Consider the following 15,000-nt stretch of genomic DNA (forward strand, 5'->3'; position numbering starts at 1 on the left):
GCTCAAAAAATGAGCAGCGGAGAGGGAGAGAGAGAGAGAGAGAGAAGGAGAGAGAGAGAGAGAGAGAAGGAGAGAGAGGGAGAGAGAGAGGGAGAGAGATAGAGAGAGAGAAGGAGAGAGAGAGAGAGAGAGAGAGAGAGAGAGAGAGAGAGAGAAGGAGAGAGAGGGAGAGGGAGGGGGTCACCAACTACATTTGTCCAAGGGCAGACAGAATCTTTTCGAAGCTTACACTGTGGGGGCCGGCCTTATTTTTATTTAGGCATAATCAGCATATTATTGTTTAATACCTTCACTTTCTTACAAAATGTATGTTGTTAATTTATTATCAGTGTTAACAGACTCCTCCTGACACCTATACTGCAGCCAGCCACCAGGGGGCGATCAAGATATTTTGGCTTCACTTCATTGTAATCATTTTCAGTTATCAATTCAAGCAAAATGTCACTCTCAAAGAACCTGAAGCGTAAAATTGATGTGGGAAAACGCCAACATTTAGTAACGCAAAACCCGTACGCCTCATCTGCACTGAAACGGTAGCTGTTGAAAAACAATACAATCTTCGCCGTTACAATTATACAAGGCATGCAGCTTTCAGAGGATCATACCCTGAGAAGTCATACCCTGAGACCCGTCACAGAACTTAAAAGTTGGATATGGACATGCCAGTGGAATTATTAGAGAGAGAGAGACAGAGAAGTCTATGTAGAGACTTATACATACATTTTTTGAATGAGAAGTTAGTTGTTATTTAAGTCACTATAATGTGCATGTGAAAAATGAGCCTATAACACGAAATGTTAAATGAGAGCTAATGAGTATGTGAAAAACACCAACAACGAAATGTTAAATGAGAGCTATGAGTGTGTCCCCATCCTTGCATGCGAATAGGTGCTACGTCTGCCGAATTCCATTTAAACGACGGGAATTAGTTTCAGCTTTGCTACTGCTATTTAGATGCAAGGTTGCAACTTTGTGAATGAGTTAGGTCTGAATCGTCCTGCATTGGAAGAACGATATGAATCTATGCTATGGCCGCGTTCGTAAATTCTCTCTGAGAGAGTCAGAGCGTCTACGTGACTGCCTCTAGTCCAATCAAATTACTTGGTTCCATGACGACGTTGAATCCAGTGTGCGCATCGACGAATTTACGAATGCGCCCTATATGTTCTAAACGGTATTTCCCTCCTCGCATTTTCTGAATTCATTAATATTTAAAAAACATAAATATTCCACGGGCCCGATGGGAAGCTTTGGTGGGCCGCCTGTTGGTGATCTATGCTGTCACGTGTACAGGGTTCCCACGGGTCCTTGGAATCCTTGAATGTTTGTGAAATTGAGAAGAAAAAAAATAAAGTTTGTGAAAATCGACATGGGTCATTGAAAGTGCTTGAATTCCCCTCTCTCTCTCTCTCTCTCTCTCTCTCTCTCTCTCTCTCTCTCTAAAAAAAAAATATAGGTAACATGGGAATAAACAGGAAATAAAACAACCATACTAGTTACTAAGGTTAATTAGTTTGCTACATTTTCAACCGACATAACGCCGTTAGATTTGAAAAACCCTTCATGGTCATTCCAGTTATTAGATACATTCTCATCTAGGTCTGTCTCAAACTAGGCCGTGGTGGGCCCTTGAATTTGAGGGAATTGAGTCTTGAAAGTCCTTGAAAGGTGCTTGAATTTGATGTGTCAGAAGGTGTGGGAACCCTGTGTATAGAGACTTGTGTATAGAGACTTGGGGCAGTGTTAGCCTAGAGAGGCCGACTAGCAATGGGAAGGCTGGAGGGAGCTACATGTGCCCTTGAGCAAGGCTCTGAACCCCTATGGCTGACCCCGTGCCTAGAGCAAAAAATACCAAATTCCAACAATTGTGTGGTCTCTGTGTCCTGACTGTGTCCTGACTGTGTCCTGACTGTGTCCTGACTCTGTCTGGTCTCTGTGGTTCCAGGTGGGGGAGATCGCTAAGATCATGAAAGCCTACATCAACATGATCGTGAAGAAGCGCTGCAGCGTGAGATCCGTGTCGAGCTACGGAACCAACTGGATCAGGTGATTGGACAGGGACATAGGACTCCCCGCCCCCTGCACGCCCCTTCAGCCAATAGGAAGCCTCGGTGAGGACGAGAGGCGTGTTCTTCTTCAAGACGGACGTCTGGATGACCACAGAGACCTGCTCATCGCCTCTCTCTCTCTGTCTCTCTCTCTCTCTGTCTCTCTCTCTCTCTCTCTCTCTCTCTCTCTCTCTCTCTCTCTCTCTGTCTCTCTCTCTCTGTCTCTCTCTCTCTGTCTCTCTCTCTCTCTCTCCCTCTCTCTCTCTCTCTCTCTCTCTCTCTTGACTCTAAGAATCGGGGTGGTGGCGTCTCTCAGTGCGCATGCCGACATGCAGAACATTCTAGATCTTCCAGAACTCTAAAAAGCTGAACTGCTTTTCCCTCCGCTCTTCACTCAGTTAAAAGTGATTTGTTTTTTTTCCCCCCAAAAAAGCTCAATGTCCCCCCACCGGCATAGATTACCACCATGTTGTTCTCTCAGTCTACGCTTCCCTGCAACGCTACCCAACTGATTAACGAATGATTGGTCAATTATCACTCTCGCGTCGACAATGTCAGCGCCGTGTCAGAGGTTGGCGGTTCAGATCCAGTGAGAAACTTCCGGAGACTTTCCCGTGGGGTAGGATGGAGTAGACGCTGAGTCTTGCTCCCGTAACTTTTATCCATTTAATATTTTAAACCCCCATATTTTTGCCTTTGACCATCGCCAAGTTGATCGCCATTCTCCCACTCTATACACTTTGGTGCTTGATTATGGCTTCCAAACCATCCAGATCGGGCAGGATGGAGCAATCTGCCAAGGGCGATGTCGCCGCGACTTCAACATGGCGACCGTGGCTAGCCAACTGGAAGAACACCGGAATGCTATCTCTGTGGGTTTCGAGGCTACTGTATCTACGCTCGAAGCCAAACTAGACTGCATTCAGACCGCGGTCTCCGACCAGACCCACTCAATTAATTCGCTTGAGTCCAGCGCAAACGATCAAGATGGACGCATACAATGTTTGTGTGCAAAGCTAGCTGAGAATAATACCAAGCTACAAGAATGTTGTGTCAAATGTGTTATTATTATTATTATTGTTATTGTAATTGTTATTATTATTATTATTATTATTAATAATCTAATATATGAGTTGATAGTGTTTGGGCATCCAAGTATACTTTATATATTTATATTATTGAGAAGAAGAAGAAGTGATTTGTTTATATTTCGCCACAGAATTAGGAAGTCCCCTCAGGTTTGGTGGATCGTGAGCATCAGAGAGACACGCTCAGGTTTACCTCACTGAACAGAAATGCCTTAAGTAGCTCCACTGCTTCCATCCATGTTGGTCGTTCCTCTGTTGTTCCAGATTATAAATCCTAGTTTGTGTGCAGAATATGTCTGTCGCCTTTCAGGAACAGGGGGGGTCTGGTGGAATAGGTCAGTGTGGGGAGCAATGCGGCGTCTGGCCTGTAGGGAGAGCTACAGGACCGTGGTGGAGAGTGGGTGATGATATGTGACACGTTCTAATGCTTTGGTCCGCATGTCGGCAACCAATCAAAATGTTGGGACTTTCCTTTTGAAACACGGAACTACGTTTCGACGTTGTTGAGAATCACGACACAAACTCGCTAGTCAAGCCAAAACACTGCAACAACGCAATGGATTGGGTGAGCAATCCCCACTGCTACCTAGTTAACTAGAACACTACTTTACATTGTTACCTAGTAAACTAGAACACTACTTTACATTGTTAGCAGGCTCACAAAACAAGCTGTGTTAGTCGATTAGCGACGTGTCGTTGATTTTCAACAACGCGGAAATGTATTCACATTTTTCGAAAGAAAGGTCAGATCATTACATCGGATCCCGACATGAGGACCAAAGCATTACAACGTGTCACATAATATGGCACTTGCCAATTATCATCCCCCACTCTCCACCGCAGTCCTCTAGCTCCCCCTACAGGCCAGACACGGCATGCTCCCCCACAGCCAGGTTTGAATGACTTGGTGGCTGTGGTTGCCTTGGTAACCCTGTACCTGAGAAGCACTGTTTTAACCTGTGTTTGGTGAAATGACACTTGCCTTTTACTTGATGAGTAAAAATTACTAAAACAAGAAACCATATAGTACATACAGTACTTAACATTACCACTACACCAAGGCGTTTCTCAGTAAAGACTCAAAGCAGCTCGTTCCACAAATTGTGCTTACATGACTTGTGTAAAATGGAACTGGTTCTCAGAGAAACAGTGAAACAGTGAAACAGAGAAACAGTGAAACAGTCCCCTCAGAGAAACAGTGAAACAGAGAAACAGTCCCCTCAGTGAAACAGTCAAACAGTCCCCTCAGTGAAACAGTGAAACAGTCCCCTCAGAGAAACAGTGAAACAGAGAAACAGTGAAACAGTGAAACAGTCCCCTCAGAGAAACAGTCCCCTCAGTGAAACAGTCCCCTCAGTGAAACAGTGAAACAGTCCCCTCAGAGAAACAGTGAAACAGTCCCCTCAGTGAAACAGTGAAACAGAGAAACAGTGAAACAGTCCCCTCAGTGAAACAGTGAAACAGTCCCACATTTACATTTACATTTTTGGCATTTAGCAGACGCCTTATTCCAAAGCGACTTACAATCAATACATTTGACATTTGACAGTCCCCTCAGTGAAACAGTGAAACAGAGAAACAGAGAAACAGTCCCCTCAGTGAAACAGAGAAACAGTCCCCTCAGTGAAACAGTGAAACAGAGAAACAGTGAAACAGAGAAACAGTGAAACAGTCCCCTCAGTGAAACAGTGAAACAGTCCCCTCAGTGAAACAGAGAAACAGTGAAACAGAGAAACAGTGAAACAGAGAAACAGTCCCCTCAGAGAAACAGTGAAACAGTCCCCTCAGAGAAACAGAGAAACAGTGAAACAGAGAAACAGAGAAACAGAGAAACAGTCCCCTCAGAGAAACACAGAAACAGTCCCCTCAGAGAAACAGTCCCCTCAGTGAAACAGAGAAACAGTCCCCTCAGAGAAACAGTCCCCTCAGAGAAACAGAGAAACAGTGAAACAGTCCCCTCAGAGAAACAGAGAAACAGTCCCCTCAGTGAAACAGAGAAACAGTGAAACAGTCCCCTCAGAGAAACAGAGAAACAGTCCCCTCAGAGAAACAGAGAAACAGTGAAACAGTCCCCTCAGAGAAACAGTGAAACAGTCCCCTCAGTGAAACAGAGAAACAGTGAAACAGAGAAACAGTGAAACAGAGAAACAGTGAAACAGTCCCCTCAGTGAAACAGAGAAACAGTGAAACAGAGAAACAGTCCCCTCAGAGAAACAGAGAAACAGTCCCCTCAGTGAAACAGTCCCCTCAGTGAAACAGAGAAACAGTGAAACAGTGAAACAGAGAAACAGTGAAACAGTCCCCTTGCTCTGCTCTCTCTCTCTTCTACCTGGTCGGCTGCAGGCAGCCCCTCCAGAGCCATAACCCCCCCGTTTATAAAGACTGTTACTATGACTACACTTCTGCTTGTTTATAAAGACTGTTACTATGACTACGCTTCTGCTTGTTTATAAAGACTGTTACTATGACTACACTTCTGCTTGTTTATAAAGACTGTACTGTTACTACGACTACACTTCTGCTTGTTTGGAAATAATTAAACAAAAAATCTGAAATTGATTTTTTTTTGTAACTGGATTTACAAAATGCTTTAATAAATTATTGTATTTCATAAGACGCTTGGTGTTGTTTGTACTTTGTGAGGTGTTAAGCTGATACCTGGACTTCCAGATGGCCTGGGATCCTTTATTTGGCAATAGCAATGTTCCGCCGGAGACTCAAGATCTCCATCTCTTCAGGTTACACCTTAACTGCTCCTCCTGAGACATCTACTACCCCCCCCCCCCTGTACTGTCCCTCCTGAGACATCTACTACCCCCCTGTACTGTCCCTCCTGAGACATCTACTACCCCCCTGTACTGTCCCTCCTGAGAGATCTACTACCCCCCTGTACTGTCCCTCCTGAGAGATCTACTACCCCCCTGTACTGTCCCTCCTGAGACATCTACTACCCCCCTGTACTGTCCCTCCTGAGACATCTACTTCCCCCTGTACTGTCCCTCCTGAGACATCTACTACCCCCCTGTACTGTCCCTCCTGCGACATCTACTTCCCCCTGTACTGTCCCTCCTGAGACATCTACTACCCCCTGTACTGTCCCTCCTGAGACATCTACTACCCCCTGTACTGTCCCTCCTGAGACATCTACTACCCCCCTGTACTGTCCCTCCTGAGACATCTACTACCCCCCTGTACTGTCCCTCTTGAGACATCTACTACCCCCTGTACTGTCCCTCCTGAGACATCTACTACCCCCTGTACTGTCCCTCCTGAGACATCTACTACCCCCTGTACTGTTTCTCCTGAGACATCTACTACCCCCTGTACTGTCTCTCCTGAGACATCTACTACCCCCTGTACTGTCCCTCCTGAGACATCTACTACCCCCTGTACTGTCCCTCCTGAGACATCTACTACCCCCTGTACTGTTTCTCCTAAGACATCTACTACCCCCTGTACTGTCCCTCCTGAGACATCTACTACCCCCCTGTACTGTCCCTCCTGAGACATCTACTACCCCCCTGTACTGTCCCTCCTGAGACATCTACTACCCCCTGTACTGTCCCTCCTGAGACATCTACTACCCCCCTGTACTGTCCCTCCTGAGACATCTACTACCCCCCTGTACTATTTCTCCTGAGACATCTACTACCCCCCTGTACTGTCCCTCCTGAGACATTTACTACCCCCTGTACTGTCCCTCCTGAGACATCTACTACCCCCCTGTACTGTCCCTCCTGAGACATCTACCCCCCTGTACTGTCCCTCCTGAGACATCTACTACCCCCCTGTACTGTGTCTCCTGAGACATCTACTACCCCCTGTACTGTCCCTCCTGAGACATCTACTACCCCCCTGTACTGTCCCTCCTGAGACATCTACTACCCCCCTGTACTGTCCCTCCTGAGACATCTACTACCCCCCTGTACTGTCCCTCCTGAGACATCTACTACCCCCCTGTACTGTCCCTCCTGAGACATCTACTACCCCCTGTACTGTCCCTCCTGAGACATCTACCCCCCTGTACTGTCCCTCCTGAGACATCTACTACCCCCTGTACTGTCCCTCCTGAGACATCTACTACCCCCCTGTACTGTGTCTCCTGAGACATCTACTACCCCCTGTACTGTCCCTCCTGAGACATCTACTACCCCCTGTACTGTCCCTCCTGAGACATCTACTACCCCCTGTACCTTCCCTCCTGAGACATCTACTACCCCCTGTACTGTGTCTCCTGAGACATCTACTACCCCCTGTACTGTCCCTCCTGAGACATCTACTACCCCCTGTACTGTCCCTCCTGCGACATCTACTACCCCCCTGTACTGTCCCTCCTGAGACATCTACTACCCCCTGTACTGTGTCTCCTAAGAGTTCTACTTCTCCCCCGTTGTACTGTTTACATTTACATTTAGGCGTTTAGCAGACGGCTTATTCCAGAGCGACGCTACATTTGACTAAAAGGCGGGTGTTCCCTCAGGCTGCTGCGTTCCTCCTTCTCCCTAGTTTGGCCACCAGGGGGAGGTACCAGGTCTCAACTATAGACATACAGTTAGTTATAGCCATTTCTATTTGTATTCTGACAGAAGTTTTGTTATTTTAGCTGTTTCCAAAACATATTCGAGTTACAGTTATATAATGAATATGGGCTTAAAGTGCAGACTCTCAGCTTTAATTTGAGGGTATTCACATATGATGTGGAGGAAGGGTTTAGGAATTACAGCTCTTTAATGTGTAGCCCCGTCTCTTTCAAAGGTAATTGGACAATTTACACAAAAGCTGTTTCAAGGACAGGTGTGGGCTATTCCTTTGTTATTATTTTAAGCAGGTAAAAGGTCTGAGTTGATTCTAAGTGTTGCATTTGCATTTGGAAGCTGTAGCTGTGAACGCACAACATGCAGTCAACAGAGCTCTCAATGCAAGTGAAACAGGCCATCCTTAGGCTGTAAAAACAAAACAAAACAGATCCATCAGAGAGATAGTGGGAACATTAGGAGTGGCCAAATCAACAGTCTGGTACATTCTGAGAAAAAAAGAACGCACTGGTGAGCTCGGCACCACAAAAAGGTCTGGACGTCCATGGAAGACAAGAGTGGGGATGATCACAGGATCCTTTACATGGTAAAGAAAAACCCCATCACAACATCCAGCCAAGTGAAGAACCGTCTCCAGGAGGTAGGCATATCATTATCCATGTGTACCATAAAAGAAAGACTTCACACAAGCAAATACAGAGGGTTCACCACAAGGTGCAAGCCATTCATGAGCCTCAAGAATAGAAAGGCCAGATTAGACTTTGACAAAAAAACATCTAAAAAAGCCAGCCCTGTTCTGGAAGAGCATTCTTTGGACCGATGAAACTAAGATCAACCTGTACCAGAATGATGGGAAGAAAAAAGTATGGAGATGGTTTGGAACGGCTCATGATCCGACGCATACCACATCATCTGTAAAACACGGTGGAGGCAGTGTGATGACATGGGCATGCATGGCTTCCAATGGCACTGGGTCACTAGTGTTTATTGATGATGTGACAGAAGACAGAAGCAGACAGATTAATTCTGAAGTGTTTAGGGATATTCTGTCTGCTCAGATTCAGACAAATTCAGCAAAGTTGATTGGATGGCGCTTCCCAGTACAGATGGACAATGACCCAAAACCCAGGAGGTTTTTAAGTCAAAGAAGTGGAATATTCTGCAATGGCCAGAGTCAATCACCTGATCTCAACCCGATCAAGCATGCATTTCACTTGCTGAAGACAAAACGTAAGGCAGAAAGACAAACAAACAACAACTGAAGACTGCTGCAGTAAAGGCCTGGCAAAGCATCACGAAGGAGGAAACCCAGCACAAGATCACCGGCGCCCCCCTCCCCTCTCTGGAAGAGCTGTACAACACACACTGTCTCAGGAAGGCCTCCAAGATCTCCAGGGACCCGACCCACCCTGGGCACGTACACTTTACCAGGCTGCCCTCGAAAAGGAGATTCAGGACCCTGGCCGCTAAGACAAACAGACTGAAGAACAGCTTCTACACACAGCTGAACACAGCAAAGACCTAAGTTCTGGGCCCTGGACAGTCTGGACGGATTGTATGGCAGCTGCTGGACTGAGAAAATCAGGTGTAGTGCTGAGGCACAAACATGTACATTTCAAGCCTGCAAACTGTGACACTTTAAATAACGTGAAACAATACTATTGTGCAATATGACAACCCTAGTCGTCTATCTGTACAGTATAGTACAGTGGATTGTGTACATAGCCTTTATTTATGTAAACCAGCTCCTTCCCTTCTTGTGATTTTTTTAAAAAGTGTTTTTCTTTTTCCCTTTCCTAACACCAGGGGAGCCACCCCTCCTAAATTTCGTTGTTTGGTACCTGTACTGTAGCAATGACAATAAAGTCCATTCATTCATTCATGTCCATGTGTTCCAGACTTCAGGCAGTCATTGCCTGCAAAGGATTCTCGACAAAGTCTTACAAATTTGCATTTTATTTATGATTATGTTCATTTGTCCAAATTACATTTGAGCCTCTGAATATAGGGGACTGTGTATAAAAGTGGTTGCAATTCCTAAACGTTTCATACAATAATTTTGTTCAACTACCCCCCTCTTTGGATTAAAGAGGGGGGTAGTGGTGGTCTAGTGGATAGTGAGTTTGTTACGGCTGGGCCGTCACACACGCCCTCTCCCGCCCCCACAGCTCGAGCACCCGCCCCCACAACTCGAGCACAGCGTGCTCTCCGCCGCAGGTGAAGCTCGTTCCCGGTGATTGGAGGGTTATCCAGCCACAGTCAAACCAACACACCTGTCTCCACTCCCAATTAACCCTCTGGCTACATCTACCCTGGACTCCCTTCATTCATCGTCAGTTCTTCCCTAAGAATGACCTGGCAAGTATCCTCTGTGATTAGTTATGAACTTTGCTCTTGTGCCTATTCTTGTGATTCGTTGATATCTTCTGTACTGGCCTACCGTGGAGACTTACCCTGCTTTCCTGTTCCTCCACAGCCCATGCCAACCACTACCGCCATCCCGCCAGGTTGAAACCCCCAGCCCGCCAGGCTGAAACCTCCGGACTCATCATCTGTGTTTCCACCCACCTGCACTGTAAATAAATACCCTACGGGGCTAACACTGTATTCTGCCTCCGGTGTCGTGTCCTTGAGCTCCCTCGCCCCCGTGTCATAACAGAAGAACTGACCATGCAATTGGGCTCAGACGACACGAAGGACCGGGCACCATCTCCCACCCCTGGATCCGGTCCGACGGCTATCCAGATCCTCGCTGAACACACTCACCTCCTCCAGGCGGCCGCTACAGCGTGCCAGGCCCTGAACACTCGCATGACAACCCAGGAGGCTAACCAGGAGCACCGCGCCACCCAGATGCAGCACCTCATCTCTACGACCCAAGCGCTTACAGCACAGGTGGCCGCGCTCGCAGCCTTTGCCCCCCCCCCTGCTCTCCCTGACCCTGCCCAGCTACCGGCACCACCTACTGGACAGCCACGGGAGCCCCACCTAGCCAGCCCCCGCCCCTTCGACGGAGCCTTCGCCCAGTTCCGAGGCTTCATCCTCCAGTGCGAGTTGGTGTTCTCGCATCAGCCCAGCCAGTTCTGGTCGCCGGCAGCCCGGGTGGCGTTCATCACCAACCTCACCACCGGCGACGCCCTGAATTGGGTCCAGGCCACCCTCTGCGCCCGCCCTGACCTGTTCGGTGACTACGCTACCTTCCTCACGGAGTTCAAGAGGGTTTTCGACCACCCCACTGCAGGACAGGAGGTCGGGGCGCGACTGATGTCACTCCACCAGGGGAACCGGACCGCGGCGGCCTACTCTACCGAGTTTCGCACCCTGGCAGCCGGAAGCGGATGGAATGACAGGGCACTGCGATCTGCTTTCCGCCAGGGGCTGAGTGAGGCCATCAAGGACGAGCTCGTCCGGGACAGACCCGCCGCCCTGGACGAACTAGTGGCCCTAGCCATCGACGTTGACGAGCGCTCCCGGGAGCGTCGGAGAGAGAGAGGGCGCTACCAGACCAGCTCGCCACGCCCCCAGGACCCTATCGTCACAGCCAACCCCTCCTCCGCACGGGAGTCGACCTACACCCCATGCACTGGCGAGGAGCCGATGCAGCTTGGTCGAGCCCGCCTCACCACGGCGGAGAAGGAGAGGAGAAGGGCCCAGGGTCTGTGCCTCTACTGTGGAGAGAAGGGACACCTCCGTGACACCTGCCCGTCCCTATCAAAAGGGCAGGCTCACCCGAAGGGGGAATCCGGGTGAGCCGTGTCTCTCAATCCCCACCTACCACCAGCCCAGCCAGGTTCTCTGTCACCCTCTCCTGGCAGGGGCAGAACCTCACGGTCGAGGCCATTATTGACTCGGGAGCAGACGAGAACTTTATGGACGCCCAGCTGGCCCGCTCAGCTGCCGTTCCCCTCGTTGCCCTCGAGACCCCCCTCTCCGTCTCAGCCCTAGACGGACACAGCCTGGGGCCTCTCACCCACCGCTCTACACCCCTCTCCTTGACCGTCTCTGGGAACCATGTGGAGGAGATCCGGTTTTACATCCTCAAGACCCCCCAGTCCCCGCTCATCCTGGGACGACCGTGGCTCGAGCTCCACATTCCCCATGTCAGCTATGGTGAGGGACGTATCCTGAGCTGGAGTACCGCATGCTACGCCCGGTGCCTCCGTGCCGCCCATACCCCCACATCGCCTCTGCGACCGCCTCCGGCTCCCCCTGACCTCTCCTCCATCCCAGAGGTCTACCACGACCTCGGAGAGGCCTTCAGCAAGGAGCGTGCTCGCACCCTGCCGCCTCACCGGCCCTACGACTGTGCCGTCGAGCTCCGCCCTGGCAACAAACTTCCGGTCAGTCGCCTCTACAACCTTGCCCCCCCGGAGAAGGCAGCCATGGACACCTACATCTCCGACTGTCTGGCTGAGGGGCTCATCCGTCCATCACACTCCCCGGTGGCAGCGGGGTTTTTCTTCGTGAAGAAGAAGGATGGAACCCTCAGGCCATGCATTGACTACCGTGAGCTCAATGCCATCACCGTCCGGAACACCTATCCTCTCCCCCTCATGAGCTCCAACTTTGAGCCCCTCCTTGGGGCCACCATCTTCACTAAGCTGGACCTCCGGAACGCCTACCATCTGGTCTGGATTCGTGAGGGTGACGAGTGGAAGACGGCGTTCAAGACCCCCCGTGGCCACTATGAGTACCTTGTCATGCCCTTTGGTCTCACTAACGCCCCCTCCGTCTTTCAGGCCCTCATGAACGACGTCCTCAGGGACATGCTGGACATCTTTGTCGTCCTCTACCTGGATGACATCCTAGTATTCTCCAGGAACCCTGAGGAGCATGTCCAACATGTCCGCCTAGTCCTCCAGCGCCTACTGGAGAATCGCCTTTTTATTAAGGCCGAGAAGTGCTCGTTCCACACTCACTCTGTGGAATTCCTGGGGCTCATCGTGGAGGGTGGGTTGACTCGCCCTGACCCCAAGAAGACTCGGGCCGTCGTCGAGTGGGGCCAACCTACCACCCGGAAACAGCTGCAGTCATTCCTCGGCTTTGCCAACTTCTACCGGCGATTCATCCGGGACTTCAGCCGGGTAGCCGCCCCCCTCACTGCCCTCACCTCCCCCCTGCGCCAGTTCACGTGGACACCAGCAGCCAGCGCTGCCTTCAGTGACCTGAAGAGGCTCTTCACCTCGGCGCCGGTCCTAATCAACCCAGACCCCTCTAGGCCCTTCATTGTGGAAGTGGACGCCTCAGACACGGGCGTCGGTGGCGTGCTCTCTCAACGATCGGAGGACCAGACCGTGCACCCCTGCGCCTTCTACTCCCGCCGTTATACCTCCGCCGAGGCCAACTACGACATCGGGAACCGCGAGCTGCTGGCGGTGGTGGAGGCGTTCCACGAGTGGCGGCACTGGCTGGAGGGCGCAGAGCACCCCTTCACCGTCTGGTCGGACCACAAGAACCTAACCTACATCAAGTCGGCCAGGCGGTTGAACTCCCGTCAGGCACGCTGGGCCCTGTTCCTCGGGCGGTTTAACTTCCACCTCACGTTCCGTCCGGGCTCCCTGAACGCCAAGGCTGACTCCCTTTCTCGGCTCCATGCCGCAGAGGAGGAACCCACCACTCCTGACACCATCGTTCCATCCTCCCGGGTCGTTGGAGTGGTCACCCTGGAGATCGAGGCGGTGGTCAGAGCTGCACAGCGCACCCAGCCAGATCCCCGACCGGGGTCCCCCGGCCGTCTCTTCGTCCCGGACGCCGTCAGGACCAAGGTGATGCAGTGGGGCCACGCCAGCCGCTTCGCCTGCCATCCTGGGGCCCTACGCACACTGTCCTTCCTGCGCCGGCGGTTCTGGTGGTCCACCATGGCCGCGAATGTCAGGGAGTTCGTCTCGGCCTGCCCTACCTGCGCTCGCAGCAAGGCATCCCACCGGCCGCCTTCAGGACTGCTGCGGCCTCTACCCGTGCCCGGTCGACCGTGGTCCCACCTCGCCATGGACTTCGTGACCGGCCTTCCCCCGTCCCTAGGCAACACGGTCATCCTCACCATCGTGGACCGCTTCTCCAAGTCCGTGCGGTTGGTAGCTCTGGCAAAGCTACCGACCTCGGCGGAGACGGCGGAGCTACTCACCACCCACGTCTTCCGGCTTTACGGGCTTCCCCAGGATGTGGTTTCCGACCGTGGCCCCCAGTTCACATCCAAGGTGTGGCAGGCCTTCTGTTCTGGGATTGGGGCCACGACCAGCCTCTCCTCCGGCTACCATCCCCAGACCAATGGGCAGGCGGAGAGAGCCAACCAGAGCCTGGAGTCGGCACTCCGCTGCATGTCCTCCCTCCATCCATCCTCCTGGAGCAAGGACCTACCCTGGGTGGAGTACTCCCTGAACGCCATGGTGAATGAAGCCACCGGCCGGTCCCCCTTCGAGTGCTCCTTGGGGTACCAGCCACCCCTGCTTTCTACCCAGGAGGGCGAAGCGTCGGTACCATCGGTCCAGGCACACCTCCTTCGCTGTCGTCGGGTCTGGACCTCCGTACGCTCGGCCTTGCTTCGGGCCACCGCCCGAACTACCCGAAGCGCCAACCGTCGTCGCACTCCAGCTCCGGTGTACCAGGTGGGCCAGAGGGTCTGGCTCTCCACGGCGGATCTCCCCCTCAATGTCCCCTCCCGGAAGTTGGCGTCGAGGTACATCGGCCCCTACGCCATCGACCGGGTCATCAACCCCGCTGCCATCCGGCTGGTCCTCCCTCACTCCCTCCGTCGGATCCACCCGGTGTTCCACGTCTCCCGGGTTAAGCCCCATGTCGCCAGCGACCTGATGCCACCAGCCCCTGCACCGCCCCCTCCTCAGTTGGTGGATGGCCACCCCCAGTGGGCGGTAAGGAGGCTCCTCAGGGCTCGTCGCTGTGGCCGGGGTTTCCAGTACCTGGTGGACTGGGAAGGATATGGCCCAGAGGAACGGAGCTGGATTCCCCGGTCCCAGATCATGTCCCCAGTCCTCCTCAGGGACTTCTATCGGGCCCACCCGGAGGCTCCGGGCCGGTCGCCAGGAGGCTCCCCCTCGGGGGGGGGGTCCTGTTACGGCTGGGCCGTCACACACGCCCTCTCCCGCCCCCACAGCTCGAGCACCCGCCCCCACAACTCGAGCACAGCGTGCTCTCCGCCGCAGGTGAAGCTCGTTCCCGGTGATTGGAGGGTTATCCAGCCACAGTCAAACCAACACACCTGTCTCCACTCCCAATTAACCCTCTGGCTACATCTACCCTGGACTCCCTTCATTCATCGTCAGTTCTTCCCTAAGAATGACCTGGCAAGTATCCTCTGTGATTAGTTATGAA

General features: G+C 51.7%; 1 pseudogene across 1 annotated transcript in view; it reads left to right on the forward strand.

The window, feature by feature from the left end:
• Window positions 1–2,050, forward strand: part of LOC308160969 (unconventional myosin-X-like) — a 91,463-nt pseudogene extending 89,413 nt beyond the window's left edge. The window contains exon 16 of the transcript in view: window positions 1,946–2,050. The product of the transcript in view is annotated as an unconventional myosin-X-like (transcript). The remainder of the gene's footprint in view (window positions 1–1,945) is intronic.
• Window positions 2,051–15,000: the final 12,950 nt, after the last annotated feature.

Source organism: Nansenia antarctica (assembly GCF_963989245.1).
Source record: "Nansenia antarctica genome assembly, chromosome: 6".
In the NCBI taxonomy this organism is placed as follows: domain Eukaryota; kingdom Metazoa; phylum Chordata; class Actinopteri; order Argentiniformes; family Microstomatidae; genus Nansenia; species Nansenia antarctica.